Source organism: Petaurus breviceps, unplaced genomic scaffold (assembly GCF_028583685.1).
Source record: "Petaurus breviceps papuanus isolate PSGF00001 unplaced genomic scaffold, PetGlider_PUasm1.0 90895, whole genome shotgun sequence".
In the NCBI taxonomy this organism is placed as follows: domain Eukaryota; kingdom Metazoa; phylum Chordata; class Mammalia; order Diprotodontia; family Petauridae; genus Petaurus; species Petaurus breviceps.
In genome coordinates, this window is record NW_027187372.1 from 28,942,910 (window position 1) to 28,960,354 (window position 17,445).

Consider the following 17,445-nt stretch of genomic DNA (forward strand, 5'->3'; position numbering starts at 1 on the left):
CTTCACAACTGATCGTCTTGCAATATTGCTGTTACTTTGTATACAGTATATGTCACTTTGCATCAGATTCTGTAAGTCTTTCCAGATTTTTCTGAGAGCATCCTGTTCATCATTTCTTATAGCACAATAGCATTCCATCATAATCACACACCACAATTTGTTCACCTACTCCCCAACTGAAGGGTTATCTCCTCAATTTCCAATTCTTTGCCACCAGAAAAGAGATGCTATAAATATTTTTGTACATATAGATATTTTTTCTTTTTTTTTGAAAATTGTTCATATCTTTTGATCACTTATCACTTAGGGAATGACTTATTTTTTATACATTAGACTCAGTTCTCTATATGTTTGAGAAATGAGACCTTTATCATGGAAACTTGCTTCAAAATTCTTTTTCACACTTATGATTGCTAACTGTATTTCCGTCCATTCTATTTTCTCCCTCTGTTTATTCTATTCTCTCTCTCCTTTCACCTTATCCCTCCTCAAAAGTGTTTTGCTTCTGATTATTGCCTCCCCCAATTTGCCCTCCCTTCTATCACCCCCCCTCCCCTGATTTCTCTTATTCCCCTTCCCCTCCTACTTTCCTGTAGAGTAAGACAAATTTGTATACCCAATTGAGTGTGTATGTTACTCCCTCTTTGAGCCAGTTCTGATGAGAATAAGATTCATTCACTTCCTCTCCCCTTGTCTCTTTTGTGTGAGATAATTCACCCCAATCTACCTTTCCTTTTCCTCCAGTGCATCCTCTCTCACCACTTAATTTTATTTTTTAGATATCATCCCTTCATATTCAACTCACACCTTGCCCTCTGTCTATATATACTCCTTCTAATTGCCCCAATAATGAGAAAGTTCTTATGAGTTACAAGTATCATCTTCCCATGTAGGAATGTGAACAGTTTAACCTTATTAAGTCATTTATGATTTCTCTTTCCTGTTTACCTTTTTATGCTTCTCTTGAGTGTTATATTTGAAAGTCATTTTTTTATTCAGGTCTGATCTTTTCATCAAGAATGCTTGAAAGTCTTTTATTTCATTGAATACCCATCCCTCTACCTCCCCACCCCCCACCATGGGTTATACTCAATTTTTCTAGATAGGTGATTGGTTGTAATCCTAGCTCTTTTGCCTTCCAGAATATCATATTCCAAGTCCCCCAATTCTTTAACATAGAAGTTGCTAAATCTTGTGTTATTCTGACTGTGACTCCATGATACTTGAATTATTTCTTTCTTCTTGCTTGCAACATTTTATCCTTGCCCTGGAAACTCTGGAATTTGACTATAATATTCCTGGGAGTTTTCATTTTGGAATCTCTTTTAGGAGGTGATCAGTGGACCCTTTCAATTTCTACTTTCCCCTCTGGTTCTAGAATATCAGAACAATTTTCCTTGATAATTTCTTGAAGGATGATTTTCTTTTTTTTTTTTTGATCATGGCTCTCAGGTAGTCCAGTAATTTAAAAATTTTCTCTCCTGGATTTATTTTCCAGATCAGTTATTTGTCCAACAAGATATTTCACATTGTCTTCTCTTTTTTCATTCTTTTAGTTTTGTTGTATTGTTTCTTTATTTCTCATAAAGTCATTAGCTTCTATTTGCTCAATTCTAATTTTTAAGTAATCATTTTCTTAAGTGAAGTTTTGTATGTCCTTTTCCATTTGACCAATTCCGCTTTTCAATGAATGCATTCTTCTCCTCATTGGTTTCTTGTACCTCTTGTACCATTTTGCCTTGTCTGTTTTTTAAGGTATTATTTTTATCAGTATCTGTGAGTGTGTGTGTCTCATTTACAAAGCTGTTGACTCTTTTTTCATGATTTTCTTGAATTGCTCTCATTTCTCTTCCCATTTATTCCTCTGCCTCTCCTACTTGATTTTCTTTCTTTTTTTTTTTTTTAAAGCAATTGGGGTTATGTAACTTGCCCAAGGTTATATGGCCAGTTATTTTGTGTGGGTATTAAGTATCTGAGGCCAGAACCGATCCCAGGTCTCCTGACTCCGGAACCGGCGCTCTTAGTCATTGTGCCACCTGGCCTCCCCTTCTCTCTCCTACTTGATTTTCAAAATCCTTTTTGAGCCCTTCCATGACCTGAGATAAATTCATATTTTTCTTGGAGGCTTTGGATATAGGAGCTTTGGTTTTGTTTTCTTCTTTTGAGTGTGTGTTTTGATCTTCCTTTTTCACCATGGTAACTTTCTATGGTCAGAATTTTTTTTGTGTTTGCTCATTTTCCCAGTCTATTTTTTGACTTTGAACTCTTTCTTAAAGTGGGGCACAGCTTCCAGGGTGGAGGGTGCACTGTCCTAAGATTCAGGGCTTTTGTGCAGTTGTTTTCAGAGAAACTTCTAGGGACCCGTAAGTTTTCAATTCTTCTAAGGTATTATGATCTAACTACTATTTTATACTCTCTTGGTTTGTGCTCTGGTCTGTGAATGAACACACTCTTTTCTGCCCTGGAACTGTGATGAGGGTCCCTGTTCCTCTGCAGCCCACAAGTTCTGGTGTGCTGGTGTTCCTCCTGGTCCTGGGATTGCCATCCAGGACTGTGACCCGGATCCAAGTATAGGCAAAGTAACAGAGTCCTGCCATCAGTAGCAGCAAAGAGACCCCTGTAATCTCCTCCTGAACAGTTATTCCACCTCCTTACCATCTGTGAGCTGAGAGCTCTGGAAGTAGCCATTGCTGCTGCTGATTCCATGACTTCCAAGGCCTGCTCCTGGTTTGCTGGGGCCTGGTCTGTGCTGGCACAGCCTGCTCTGGATTGTGCTCCACTCTCACCCAGGTGTGACAGACATTTCCTAATGTGGAGGGAATTATGATTTTCATCGTAATAGATATGATATGTGTAATGAATATACTACCAGATTAGATTTTTCAGAATTGCCTTTTCTAGCTTTTGAGTTAGAAGCTCACAATGCAGCTTGAAATGATAAATCAAACTTTGACAATGCTCACAATCACTGCTTATGTGCCTTAAATTGAAGCAAATCAAAGATTGTAGAACCTGTTTTCATCACAGAACTCTGGTCCTGTGACCCACCAAGTAAAGGCCCTTGAGGACTCAAGCAACATTGCTCTCACAGGACTCCAGAATTGTTGTGTTGTCTTCCATTCATGGGTTTGTCATTGGAAACCCCTCTGGCCCTGGGAATGCTTGTTTGCAATGAACCTTCCTCCCTCCCTTCTCATTGTGATTTATGCATATAATCTCTGTCTTCACTTCAGCAAGGTGGAATTCTGATCAGAAGAATTCCCGATTTGCAAATCTGTTCCTTATAATGAAACTAATTAAATGGCTATCTCATTACTGGCACTTTGTCTCTGACCTGCTGTTTCTTCATTCTCAGGTTAGAGACTGGTTCAGTAAAATCCTATGAATATTTCTGACCTTCTAGGTTGTCTTTGTCTAGTAAATTCTTCACCCTGTCTTTTTGTGGGTTCTGCTGCTGCAGGAGTTTTATGGCATTATTTAAAGGTGTTTGGAGAGGTTTTGAGGAGAGCTCCGGTGAGCCTCTGCCTTTTCTCTGCCATCTTGCTCTGCCTCCACCACTCCTGTATCTTTGCAAAACAAAACAAAACAAAACAAAACCAAACCGAAGTGGGGTCACAAAGATTTGGACACAACTAAAAAATGACTCAATATCTAAGTAACTAAAATAAGCCCAGGTGCTCTATTATTATTTATATCCAGCCTATGACAGCATACAAGGAATGCACATGGAATCTTTAAATAAAAGAAAAAACCCAATAGGAGAGCCTATCTGATAGTTTTATAGGTTATCATGTTTTTAAAACATTTTGAATATATAATCTTATTTGATATTCATAAATGTGATGTGATGTAGATAGTGTAGTCCTATTATCACCATCAAAAAGCATTTCTTCAGTGCTTACTCTGTGCCAAGTGCTGGAGATATAAAGAATGGCAAAAGACGTGGTCCTTGCCCTTCTCACAGATTAAGGGGGCAGGCAGCACGCAAACGTATGCACATATTAGATACATGGTCAATCTCACAGGAATGCACTAAGAAAGGGACCTGACAAGGCCTGTTGCAAAAGGTACAATTTGGACTGTCTTGAAGGAAGCTAGGGGAGCTCCTGGTGGAGGTCCAGGGATGGAGGACACAGTAGTCCATGAAAAGGCACAGAGTCCAGAGATGAGTGTTGTGTGTGAAGAACAGCAAAAATGCCAGTGTTGCTGGCTCATAGAGTATATGGAAGGGAGAAAAACACTAAGAAGCTTGGAAAGGTAGGAAGGGGCCAGATTGTGAAGGCCTTTATTTTTTTGCAGGCAATCAGAGGTAAGTGACTTGCCCATGGTCACTCAGCTAGCAAGTATCTGAGGTCAGATTTGTTCTCAGGTCCTCCTGACACCAGGGTTGGTGCTTACCCATTGAGCCACAAAAGCCTTTAAAAGCCAAACAGGATTTAAGATTTGATCTTAGAGGCAAAAGGGAGCCAATGGGGTTTATTGTATAGGGAAGTATCATGGTCATACTTGTACTTTAGGACAGTCACTTTGGAGGCAGCTAGGTGGCACAGAGAATAGAGCACCAGCCCTAGAGTCAGGAGGACCTGAGTTCAAATCCATCCTCACACACTTGACACACACACTAGCTGTGTGACCCTGAGCAAGTCACTTCACCCTGTTTGCCTCAGTTTCCTCATCTGTAAAATGAGCTGGAGAAGGAAATGGCAACACACATCTTTGCCAAGAATATCACAAATGGGGTCACAAAGAGTTAGACAAGATGGAACAATTGCCACTTATCACCTTAAAGAGATGGGAGGGGGACTACTTGCTCAGGGTTACTAAGTCAGTATATATCAGAGGTAGAACTTGACTTTGAGGTGGGTTTTTTATCTTCTATGACAAAATGCTTCATTTTATAGATGAGGAAACATGTTCAGAGACACTCATTTGATTGATCAATCAATCAATATTTATTAAACTCCTACTTCATGCCAGGCACTACATTAAGTGTGATGATACAAAAAGAGGCAAAAGATAGTTCCTATTCTTAGGAAGCTTACAATCTAAAGGGGGAGACAACATGCAAACAAATATTTACAGAGCGAGCTACGTACAGGATAAATAGGAAATAATTAACAGAGGGAAAGCTCTAGAATTAAAAAGAGTTGGGGAAAGCTTTCTGTAGAAGGTGGGATTTTAGTTGGGATTTAAAGGAAGCTGGGGAGGTCAGTAGTTGGAGCAGAGGAGGCAGAACTTTTCAGGCATGGAGGACAGCCAAGAAGAATGCCCAGAGCCAAGAGAGGGAGTGTGTTGTTGGAGGAGCAGCCAGGAGGCCAATGTGGATATTAGAGTACGTTTTGGGGAGTAAGGTGTAAGAAGACTGGAAAGGCAGGAGGGGGCTAGGTTATGGAGGGCTTTGAATGCCAAGCAGAGCGTTTTGCTTCCTGAGACAATAGGAAGCCATTGGAGATTACTGAGTAGGGTGGGGTGACATGATTGGACTTGTGTTTTAGGAAAATCAATTTAGTGTCTGAATGGAGAATGAGTTGGAATGGGGAGAATCTTGAGGCAGGCAGACCCAGCCACAGACTATTGCAAAAATCAAGGTGTGAGGGGATGAACACCTGCACTAGAGTGGTGGCAGTGTCAGAGAAGAGAAGGTGGGGGGAGTATTTGAGAGATGCTGCAAAGTTGAAATCAACATGCCTTGGCAACATCTTAGATATGGACCATGAGAGACAGTGAGGAATCCAGGTTGACTCCTGAAGTGTAAGCATGAAGCGTGGGAGGATGGTGTTACCCTCTACAGTAATAAGGAAAGTAGGAGTGAAAGCAGATATAGGGCGAAAGATAATGAGTTCTGTTTTGGACGTATTGAGTTCAAGATGTCTATTGGACATAGATTTCAAGATGACTGAAAGGCAATTGGAGATGCAAGATTGAAGGTCAGCAGAGAAATGAGGGCAGGAAAGGTAGATCTGAGAATCATCAGCATAGGTCCTGTACTAGGTACTGGGGTGAAAATGAAATAGTTCCTGCCCTCAGACAGCTTACATTCTATGGGGATAGATATGGTGGGGAGGGGGTGGGGTGGGTGGATATGTACATACATAGATATCTATACAATAAGCAAAAATAGATGCTAGGAGATTTTTTGGGAGGGGAGAACATTAGCATTTGGAGTTATCAAAAAGTCCTTGAAAGAATCTAGGGATTCTAATAAAGTGGGGGTGAAGAGGGAGTGTATTCTTGTTGTGGGGCAGAGCCAGTGCAAAGTCATGCAAAGTCATGAAAACATGAAATTGAGTGCTATGTAAGAACAGTGTGATCCAGTTTGACCTCTTCTGTCCCCTGAAAGAGCCTATTCTGATTTTCCCAATTGCCTTCAGTCCCTCCATGCCCTTGAAAATACTTCCTAAGGCTATTATCCTACTCTGATTTTTTCTTTCTTTCCATCCCCAGTCTCAGCCCTAGAGTTGGACAGTCCAACCTTTACACCGTCCTCTAAAATTCCTTGCTCTCCTGTCATATCATCAATCATGCCTGGCCAAACCCCAACTCTGGATTACTCTCACCATCTGTCTCCTCTGCTCCTACCGACAGGCTACTGAACTGAACTGGAGGAAGTTGCAAAACTGAGACGACTGGTTCCACTATAAATTTGTTATCTAACTCAGTCTCTTACTGCAGCAAAGCAATCTTTTTAGTTCTCCCTGATTGAGTCTTTACCCACAGTGGCTATTGCAAACCTTTTCTTTCTTCTTTTTTTTTTTTTTTAAAGCAATCGGGGTTAAGTAACTTGCTCAAGGTTACACAGCCAGTTATTTCTGGGTGTGGTGCTAAGTGTCTGAGCCCGGGATCCCATCTCCAGGTCGTCCTGACACTGGAGCCGGTGCTCTTAGTCGCTGTGCTACCTGGCTGCCCCCAAACCTTTTCTTTGCAAGCCTCTTGCTCCACTCCCTACCCCTACCTTCTCAATTGAGGATGTCATCTCTTTTTTAAACTGAAAAATAAAGTCCATTTGCTGTGAATTTCCTCTTTCTCCCCTACATCTCAAAAACTCTTGACATCTCCATACCCCTCCCCCCACCTTCCTCTTCTTTACTCCAGGCTCTGATGAAAAGGTTGCCTTTCTCTTTGCCAAAATCAAACCCTCTATGTGTATCATTGATTGCATCTCTTTTCATTGTTTCTAGCAGATAGCGCCCCCCCTCGCCACAATCATCCCCTAGCTCTCCCATCTTCAAGGTTCCCATATTCACTGGTTTCTTTCCTACTGCCTACCAACATGCTCTAGTCATTTCTCATTCATTAAAAGTGCTCACTAGGTCCTACTACCTCTTCAAGTTATGATCCTATATCTCTCCTCCCCTTTTCAGTCAAAATACTAGAAAAAGCTCTCTCTCTATTTACTGTCTCTATTTTTCCTCTTCCCATTCTTCTCCTCAGCTCTTTGTAACTTTTGGTCTCGTCATTCCACTTAGTCTACTCTCCAGTTATCTCTAGATGACCAAAGCTAGTTGCTTTTTCTCAATATTCATCCTTCTTGACTTCTTTGTAGCATCTAACATTGCTGACCACCCTCTCCTCTGGGTTTTTCACTGCTTTTTCTGTGTTCTCCTCCTGCCTGTCTGTGCACCTGCTTCTTCTCAGAATCCTTCATGAGCTTGTCATCCCTACATGGCTCACCCTCTGTCAGTGTAACCCCAAGGCTCTGTACTTGGCCATTTCTCTTCTCTCTCTACACTATTTTTCATTTGGTGATGTCATCAGCTTTTATAGGTTTGACCATCATCTCTATGCAAATGATTCCCAGATCAATATTTCCAGACTTTGAGTCTCTCATGAGCTTCAGTCAAAGAATAATTGTAAGATCAAGCCTAGATCTAGGGCTGAAAGGGATTTCTGAGGCCATCTAGTACAACTCCTTGATCATATAAATGTGAAATTGATTACTGATTGATTAAGAATTTTTAATCACTGAAACTAATCTATATGGATCAGATAGACCTCAGCAGTAAAGTTTGTAAGAGTTTAGGTACTCTAATCTTAAGGGCTACAAGCTGATCCTGTCTCATAAAGGAGATAAAGAAGATGAGGGGCAAATGAGTCAACTTGGTCAGGAGATGTTTTGTCTAGCACTGGGTCTCTCTAGTATCGAGTGGTGTCTGGTACAGAACTTTCCATAGGGTGTTGTTCAACTCTGTGTTTTCTCCATTGCTATGGATTCTGGAGACTCCTTCTTGCCAGTCAGTATGATGTATAGCTCATCCTTTGCTTTTTTATAGACCAATCACAGTCTTAGCTTAGTTTGACTCACTTGACCTTATGTAACCATTAAAATCCATAAAAAGCTGCTCTGATTGTACAGTATGTTTCTGGTCACTGAGGGGCCATTGACGTCTCTTGTTGGCGACTGCTAACCTTGCTGATGAGTAGATTGTGCTTGGAACTTTGTGCCTTAGTTTCTCCTCATTGCAGATTTTTATGTGACACAGATAAGGAAATTGAGGTCCAGGGAGGTTAAGTGATTTGCTTAAGGTTATAAGACAGCATTCTTGCCTATTATTACAGCTTCTTATTTGATATAGGCATCTCAAACTCAATATGTCCAAAACAGATCTTTCCCCTGAACCCATCCCTCTTCCAAACTTTCATGTTTCTGTTGAGGGCATGATCATCCTTAAATTGCCCAAGCTTAAAACCTTGGTGTCATCCTCAATTCTTCACTTCTCTTACCCCACATATCCAAACAGCTGCCAAATCTTATTTTTACCACCTCCCTCCTACAACATATCTCATGTCCTTTCCTTTCTCTCCATTCAAAAGGCCACCTATCATTCAGTCCCTCATCACCTCTCCAGTAGATAATTGCCATAACCTCCCAATTGGTCTCCCAAATCAAGTTTCTCCTCTCTCTATTTAATTCTCCAAAAGCTGCCAGTAATTTTCCTAAAGCGTAGGTCCAGCTGTATCATTGTCATATTTAGTAAACTTCAATGGGTCCCTCTTACCTCTATGGTCAAACATATATCTCTCTGTTTGGCATTTAAAATCTTTCTCACCCTAAACCCGCCCTACCTTTCTAACCTTATTATACATTATTCCTTTTCATGCACTTCTAACATCAACATGGAATTCTTGCTGTTTGTCTCATGATGATTCATCTCTCATTTTCATGCCTTGGCATAAACTGTCCCTTTTGAATATAGTCATTCTTTACATCTACTTCTTAGAATCTCTAGTTTCCTTCAAAGGTCAGCTTTAAAACCACTTTCTTTTTCCTGATGAATTTCTGACATTTGGCACCTATCTCCTCAAAAGGAGTATCTATTTTGTATGTAACTATACATGCATGTTTTTTCCATGATGGAATATAAACTCAAGGGTAGAAAGAGATTCACTTTTATATTTGAATCCCTTTTACCTTGCATAGTTCCTGGAACATACTAGATGCTTGATAAATGTTTGATTGATTGATTCACCTAGAACTCCACAAGATCTGCCTTGCCCACTCTCTCCCATTGATTTACAGGCAGGCACAATCTTCAGCCACCTACATCGCCACAGGGCTTGCCTTCCCCTACAGAGGCCCCCTCCATACAGCACTCCCTCCATCCCAGTTTTCCAATTACACATAGCTGCCTGAGGTCCTGGAACAATTCTATCCAATAATGAATTACTGTGGATAACAATAACCTGGCTTAATTCCTTAGTGATTAATGTATTTCCAATACATCATAAGCACCCCGTCAAAACCACTCTATTCCAGTGATTATCAACCCCTGGTTGATATTGTTCAAACCAGGTTCTCTACTGACCACTTTCTAATTCCCTTCCCTTTCACACCCACTACCTCCTACTCTAAAGTTCCAACATTTCTACCATGCTCTCTAGAATGCCTGCTTCATAGGCAACAAACTGGATTTCATCTTAAGCCTTTTCTATTCTTGCTTCTTCCATCTTCTTGCACTAAGACCTGACTCCCTCTTGATGACATGGCTTCCTTGGCTACCCACTCCAGTATTGGTCATGCTTTCATTCAAACCTCTGGCTGCTTGGTTTTGGTTGGGGAATGGATTTCTTCTTGCTCATTATTGTGACTTCCAGGCTCTTCCTGTACTACCATCACTCAGTGACCTCTCTTTCTTTGAGGTTCATTCAATCCATATTTATCACCCTTTCAAGATGCTGATAACTGTTGTATCTACAGACCTCCAAGACCCCCTTCTTCCTTTCTCAATGAATTCACTGCCTAGCTCACAGCACTCTCTCTTTGCCAACTCCTGTCCTCATACTGGGAGACTTCAATATACATATTGTATTCCCTCAAATATTTTTACACCCCAGTTCCTCAACTACCTTATTTTCCATGACCTAGTCCTCTACCCTACCACTGTTATACTATAGAGATGGTCATAGCCTTGGATCTTGCTATTCCATAGGAGTTCCCCATTCATGTTTCTGAACTCAGAATTCCTTTTGTATGATCACAATTAGTTGTCATCACACCTTTCTCTTTGCCTTGCAACTTCAAACCCTGTTTTTTGTCCTCACCATGGTCTCCAATCTTCTCCATTTCTCACCTCTTTCTGAGATCATCATGCCTGCCATGGCTATACTCTCTTCCCTTTTTCATCTTAACCCCCTGGTGAACTCCATGCTCTTCTCTTTTTTTAAGTATTTTTGCATTTTATCCTATTGGAAATCTTGCTCTTCTAAACCTCAGTCCTGGATTATTCCCACCATCCATTGACTTTATTCTTATTCATGTAGTGTCAAATGAAACTGAAGAAGATCACAAAACTGTACTGAATAGGTCTACTTCAAATTGATGCTACATTATTCAACTGGGCTCTTCCTGTGGGAAGGAATTCCTTTTGTACCTCCCCAATTGATTCACTGTCCCATTTGCCACAGCAGCTTTCCTAGACCTTTTCATCCCTCCTCAAACCTCCCATAATTCCTCCTTCCACCACCTCTTGTCTGAGAATCTTGTCTCATATTCCTCTGCTCCTCATCTCAACCAATCAAATACTTTCTATCACTATTTCTTCCTTCACCCTTGTTTCACACGAAGAAGTGGCCTTTCTCCTGGTCAAGGCTAACTACTCTCTCTCTCTCTCTCTCTCTCTCTCTCTCTCTCTCATATATATGTGTGTGTGTGTGTGTGTGTGTGTACATATATATGTGTATATATATATATGCCATCCCATTTCATCTTGCCCTTCTTTTAGAAGATTTATCCCTCTATCATCCTCATTATTTCACTCATCTTCAATTGCTACTAGGCATTTCTTTACTGCCTACAAACATGCCAATGTCTCTCCCATCCTCAAAAACCTCTCACTTGATCCATCCATCTCTGTTAACCATCATCCTATATCCTTCTTCCTTTTGGGACAAAACGCCTTGAGGAGGCCACCTACAATAGGTGCCTTTCACTCTCTTTTTAACTCTTTGCAGCCTGGCTTATGACTTCATGATTCAACAAAAACTGCTCTCTCCAAAGTTACTAATGATATCTTAATCACCGAGTCTAGTGGCCTTTTCTCAGTACTCATCCTTCTTGACCTCTCTGCAATCTTTGCCACTGTCAGCCAACCCCTTCTCTTTGATACTCTCTTGACTTTAGATTTTTGTTCTTGTCTGGTTCTCTCACCTGGCTGTTCTTCCTGTGTCTCCTTTGTTGAATCTTTACTCATGTTATTCCTGCTGACTATGGGGATTCTCTAAGACTTGGTCCTGAGCTCTCTCTCTTTTCCTTCTTTACTATTTCGCTTGGTAATCTCATCAGCTCTCCTTGTTTCAATTATTTTTGCAGATGGCTCTCAGATCCACTTGTCCAGCCTTAATCTCTTCCCAACTTCATCATGTCTCCAACTGCCTTTTAGGCATCTCAAACTGAATGTCCTATAGACATCTTAAGCTCAACATATTCAAAACTGAACTCATTATCTTTTCCCTCCATTCTTCCTAACTTCCTTATCAAGGGTACCACCACCAGTCCCCCAGGCTCACAACTTAGATGTCCTCAGTATTCTCCCACCTCCACATCCAATCAATGATCAAGTCCTGTCATTGCTGCCTTATTTCCTCCTGCCTTACCAATTCAATAAACTGTAGTGGTTCCCTATTGTCTCTAGGATTAAATATAAACTCTTCTGTTTGCTTTCAAAGCCCTTGGTAACTTGGCCCCTTCCTACATTTCCAGTTTTTTTATACCTAACTCTCTCCATGTACTCTGTGGTTTGGTCATACTTGCCTCCATGACGTTCCTATAACAAGACACTCCATCTTCTGACTGCTGCCATTTTCCCTGGCTGACTCCTATGCCTATGACACTCTCACTCCTCATCTCAGTTTCCTAGATTTCCTCATGTCTCAGCTAAAGTCCCACTTTCTGCAAAAACTTCTTCTGGTCCTACTTAATCTTAGTACTTTCCTTATGAGATTACCTCCAGTTTATTCTGTCTATATCTTGTGTGTACATGTTTGTATGTTGTCTGCTCCCATTAGGCTGTGAGTTCATTGAAAGCAGGGGCTGGTTTTTGCCTTTCTGTGTATGCCCTAGGCTCGGTACAGTGCCTGGCCCACAGTACGTGCTTAATAAGTGCTAGATGAGTGACTGATTAATGTATATTTCATATTTAATTACCTGTGTGTTGTGTCATTTCTCCTCTGCAACTCAGTAAACTCAGAGGAAGAAGACTCAGTGTTTTGTACCCCTAGTGTTTGGCATACATTAGGCATTTAAGGAATGAGTGAATAATTTCAGCATCCAATTTCCTGTTCATCTACAGTAGAAAATCAAAGAATTTGAGAGTTGGAAGGGACCACAAAAGCCAACTGGTCTATCCAATACTTAATGGACGCTGCTTGGAGACTTGAAAGGAAGGTGAACCCATCTCACCATTTTTCTAGGTAGACCATTCCATTTTTTGGTCATCTCCCATTGTCAGGGAGTTCTTCCTGACACAAAGCCTAGATTGACCTTTTGGCAACTTCTACCCAAAGCTCCTAGTCATACCTTCTGGGCCCAAAGTCTAATTCTTCCTTCCTAGGAATCACAGATTAATGATTTGATGAGCTGTCCATCTAGCTACACGGCATAATCTGAGCAGTATATGTTTTCCTATTACGTATAGTTAGGTTGATCTCTTGAGTGCTGTTTGGAATTTCACTGATGAGGTTTTATGGTGTTCTGGGGCCTAATGCAGCTAGTACAATCTTATTTGTGAAGAGCGAGCAGCAAGAGAATTTTGTTGCCAGAGCCAACTAAGACCTGGCTGGGGGCACAGGAGAGGTGAAGAGTGCAATTTTGGAATGCAGGTTTGGTTGAACAGTGTTAGGGGAGTGTGGTCTCTTTTTGTGACTCATAAAAATCAAAGAACCCTAGGATGTTACTGTCAGAAGATCATCTAGTCCAGCCCCATCATTTTCAAAGGGAACAGAGTCCCAGAACCAGGCATAGAATTCAGGTCTTCTGAATCTTAATTCACTTCCCTTTCCAGTAGACTGCACTTTTATTATCAAACTTTTCTATCCAGGACTATTTCCCAGTCCTGGGCAAGTGACACTCAAACATGGCAAGATTTTACTCTTTTTCTTTTTAAGCCCATTCTGATTCAATAATTCTGTCACCAAAGCTTGTGATTGTTTAAGAATAGAAAGAGATAAAAGAAGTAAGAAGAATAGGTTGGTGGCCCAGAGGTGATATCCTAGTGGGATTTCAAGGTAGGGACCCCAGGGAAAATGGAAGAATGTCAGGGTTTGATGAATCACACATGGTACTAGGACTTCTTTGAAACTCCTCATTATTGTTTATGTCCCTTCATTTGGGAAACATTGGTCTATCCAGTGACTATGTCCTGGATCCAGACTCTCAGATACTAGCCTCAATAAACCCTTATATGCTAATATCTTCAAGAGTTCTATGGCTACAAGTGGAGGGGTAGTCCAGATGTGGAAGCAGACTTTGGGAACAGGAAGATGTGGAAGGATGAACACTCTTGCTCTCTCTGATCATAGCCCGGAGGATTAATCTGGTATTGATTTGACCTTTGTTTTCCTCCCACCACACATATCCTTCTTTTCCATGTCTGGAAGCTTCTATGTCTGGGTGAGCTCCACTAATACCAAAGGCAAATGTCAAGACAATCAGGAGAATTTCCAGGGATTCTAGACACTTCTTTTGTGTCCCCAATGCATAATTGTGCAAAACATGTATGGTAGCTCACAGTCCTTGGGGCAGATGTCTGATTGCCTTTGACCGGGATCCCACCCTGTCTGAATAGCCCATGTGTATCCCAGCCAGATTTCCACCAGTAGTAGCATTCCTGTGGCCTTCAATCCTTTCTTCCTTATTCTTCATCTGGTGTCAAATGCCCCCTAATTACCTCTGTTCCTGAATTCCTGGGGTAAGGAGAGAAGAAATACATCATCCTTGTCTTGGAATGTTAAAAAGGCTGAAAAAGGACAATCCTGATGAGATAATCCAACTCGTAATTGCTGGACAATCCTGGAAACTCTGACGCCAGAAAATGTATTTTTACTAGTCTGAGATTCTAGCAAGAAGTCTTGGCTACTCTTGATGTCCTAACATTTCCAAGGAAGATGTTTGTCTTTTCTCCCTCAGCTCAAAGGTTATTTGGGAAGTTCTCCTGCTTCCAGAAGGATGAAATCAACTAGAGATGAGACCCTAGGGAGTCAAAGGTTTTCTTTACACCACCTGCAGCAGCTTGGTGATCCCAGAACTACAAGGGTCTGAAGATATAATGAAGATGTTTAAGAATGTGACAGCACTTTTTGTCTGCTCAGAATGTTTTAATAAAGCACTGCCTCAACCACTAGAAAAGTCCTTTCAGGCAGAGACTGACTTTAGTTTTCTACCTTCTTAAATATTATTTTGGAAGTCAATATGTAGTGAGTCAGGCTTATGAGCTCCTGATTTTACCTGGTGGAAGGTTGTATGGCATAGAGGATAGAAGACAAGCCTGTGTTCAGGGCCTGATGCTCACACATACAGTGTGGGTTACCCTAGACAAACCACTTGTCTTTCAGTAGGGACAGTGATAAGAATTAGACCTGAGATTTCATCATTATAGGGAGTTCCAGGATGAGGAGAGCCCTTCATAACAATTTATAGTCTTAGAGAGTTACCTAAATAAATCATTCGGAGTTTAAGTGACTTGACCAAGGTCACACAGTCAATATATGTCAGAGGCAGGACTGAACCAAGGTCAAAATCGGGCTCTCTATGAACCAGGCATGCTACTTCTCAACCTTTCAGTGTTCCAAGAAAGGCTTTTAGACTATAATTTGAAGCATAGTTACCAATCTCCACTATTAGGGAGAATTTCCTAGACTAGAATTTCCACCTCTTTCAACCTGAACCTCTTAGAGTTCTGTCAACAACCAAGGCCCTGATTCCCACATAGTAACTTTGTATGAGGTATGGGGAGTGGGTAGGTGAGAAGACAGAAGTGTGAAGTAGGGTTTGTGGGTGAGATGGGGGAAGTGTGAAGGTAAAGAAGCATCCACCCTTGACAGAAATCACAGGTCAAACAATTATTTTTTCTATTTGGTGTCCTTAGGAAAGCCAGGAGGTAGGTGAGCACCCAGTGTATTGTCCACTGTGGGTTTCAAGAGTTACTCCTGAGTGGTTAGATAATAGCTTATGTGAGGAAAGAACCAGAGAATTTTAGTGGACTACAGGTTCAATATGAGTCAACATTATCCTATGGTAACCAAAGAGGTGATGTCATCTTCATCTGCATTCAGATAAAAAGAAAGGAAAGCCATTGTGTCACTGCTTGTCCCTGGTCCTCAGACCACAGACGGAGTAGCATGCTCAGTTCTGGGACATTTTGAGGTTGCGGGCAAACCAAATCTTATCCAGAGGAGACTGATCCAGGAGAGTTACGGACTGGAAATTACCATATGAGGCTTGCTTTGAACTCAGGTCCTCCAACTCCAGAGACAGTGTTCTTTTCACTCTATGAGCCAGCTGTTTCCAAGACAACCTGTTTTGAAGGGTTCTCGTGTGGAAGAGGAAGTAGCCTGATTTTTCTTGGCCCCAGGAGGCAAAACTAAGTTCAATGGGTGGAAGTTATAGAGAGGAAGATTTTGACTTGCTATATGGGGGGATAAAGACAGTGGAATGGGCGACCTTGACTGGTGATGAGTTCCCTGTTGGTGGAGGTCTTCAAGTGGGGAAAAGGGGACCATTTGTCAGGGATGTTGTGAAGGGATTCCCATTTGTATCTCTAGCACCTAGGATATTGCCTGGTGTACAGTAGGTAAGAATAAGAATAAATAAGAAATGCTTATTGAAGGAAAGAAGGGATGAATGATCCTCTATAGGGTCTCTTCAGACTCTGAGAATCTATGATAAAGTTGAGCTGACAAGGGATGCAAGCTCATCTTGGTGGTTGTGTTTCTGAAGGGACAGATTCATTTCTCTGCCTCTGTTGCCACAACAACCCTGGGGATCAATGCTTCTCCCACAACTTTTCTACAGAGAAAACTGCCAGTTGGCTCCCAGTCAGGCTGCTTAAGAAGCTTTGCAAAGGCATTAATTCCTTTTCTGATCCCCATGAGGTTATATTTCAGAGGAAATTTGTAAGAATTGAAGCTGTTTGATCTTCAATCAGGATACAGAAAGATTCACTCCTATCTTCCCCACCTCTGGGTCTTTTAGACCTCCAACCACTTCAAGAAACATGGCCCTGTGGCAAGTGGGTGGGGGTGGTGGAGAATGTGCTTTCTCTCTCACTTCCCTGGCAGTAGCCAGCCTTGCAGAGTTGTCTGAGTTTATCCTGCTTTAGAAATGCTATCTGGCCCTCCATACTTCTCCTGGCACAGTTCCCATTTTCCAACCCACCCCTCTCCCCTAATCTACTACTCATTCTTATTCCCACCTCTTTTAACCTGAACCCCTTAGAGTTCTGTCAACAACTAAGGCCCTGATTCACACATAGTAACTTGTATGAGGTATGGGGAGTGGGTAGGGGAGAAGACAGAAGTGTGAAGTAGGGTTTGTGGGTGAGATGGGGGAAGTGTGAAGGCAAGGAAGCATCCACCCTTGACAGACTGTCTTTTCATGAAGTAAAAGGGCTCTGCTATTCTTTGGGGGGTATTTTCATTCTTTTGTCTTAAGGAACCACCTTGGAAACTGGGGAAACATTCATGGTATCCCCTACCATGCTGAGATTGTTTCCCCACTTGCAAACCAACTCACAGTAAAATAGAGGAATTTAAAGGACTACCATACTTGAATAGATAATATGTGATGAATGTGGTTCACTATCCCTTCGTGCCTTCTCTTCTCTGTTGACTAGGAAAAAGAAGGAGGAGAAGAAGAGGAGGAAGGAAGGAGGGAAGGAAGGAAAGGAGGAAGAGAGAAGTGAAGGAATGGGGAGGGAGATTAAAAGAGGAAGAAAAGAAGGAAGGAGATAAAAA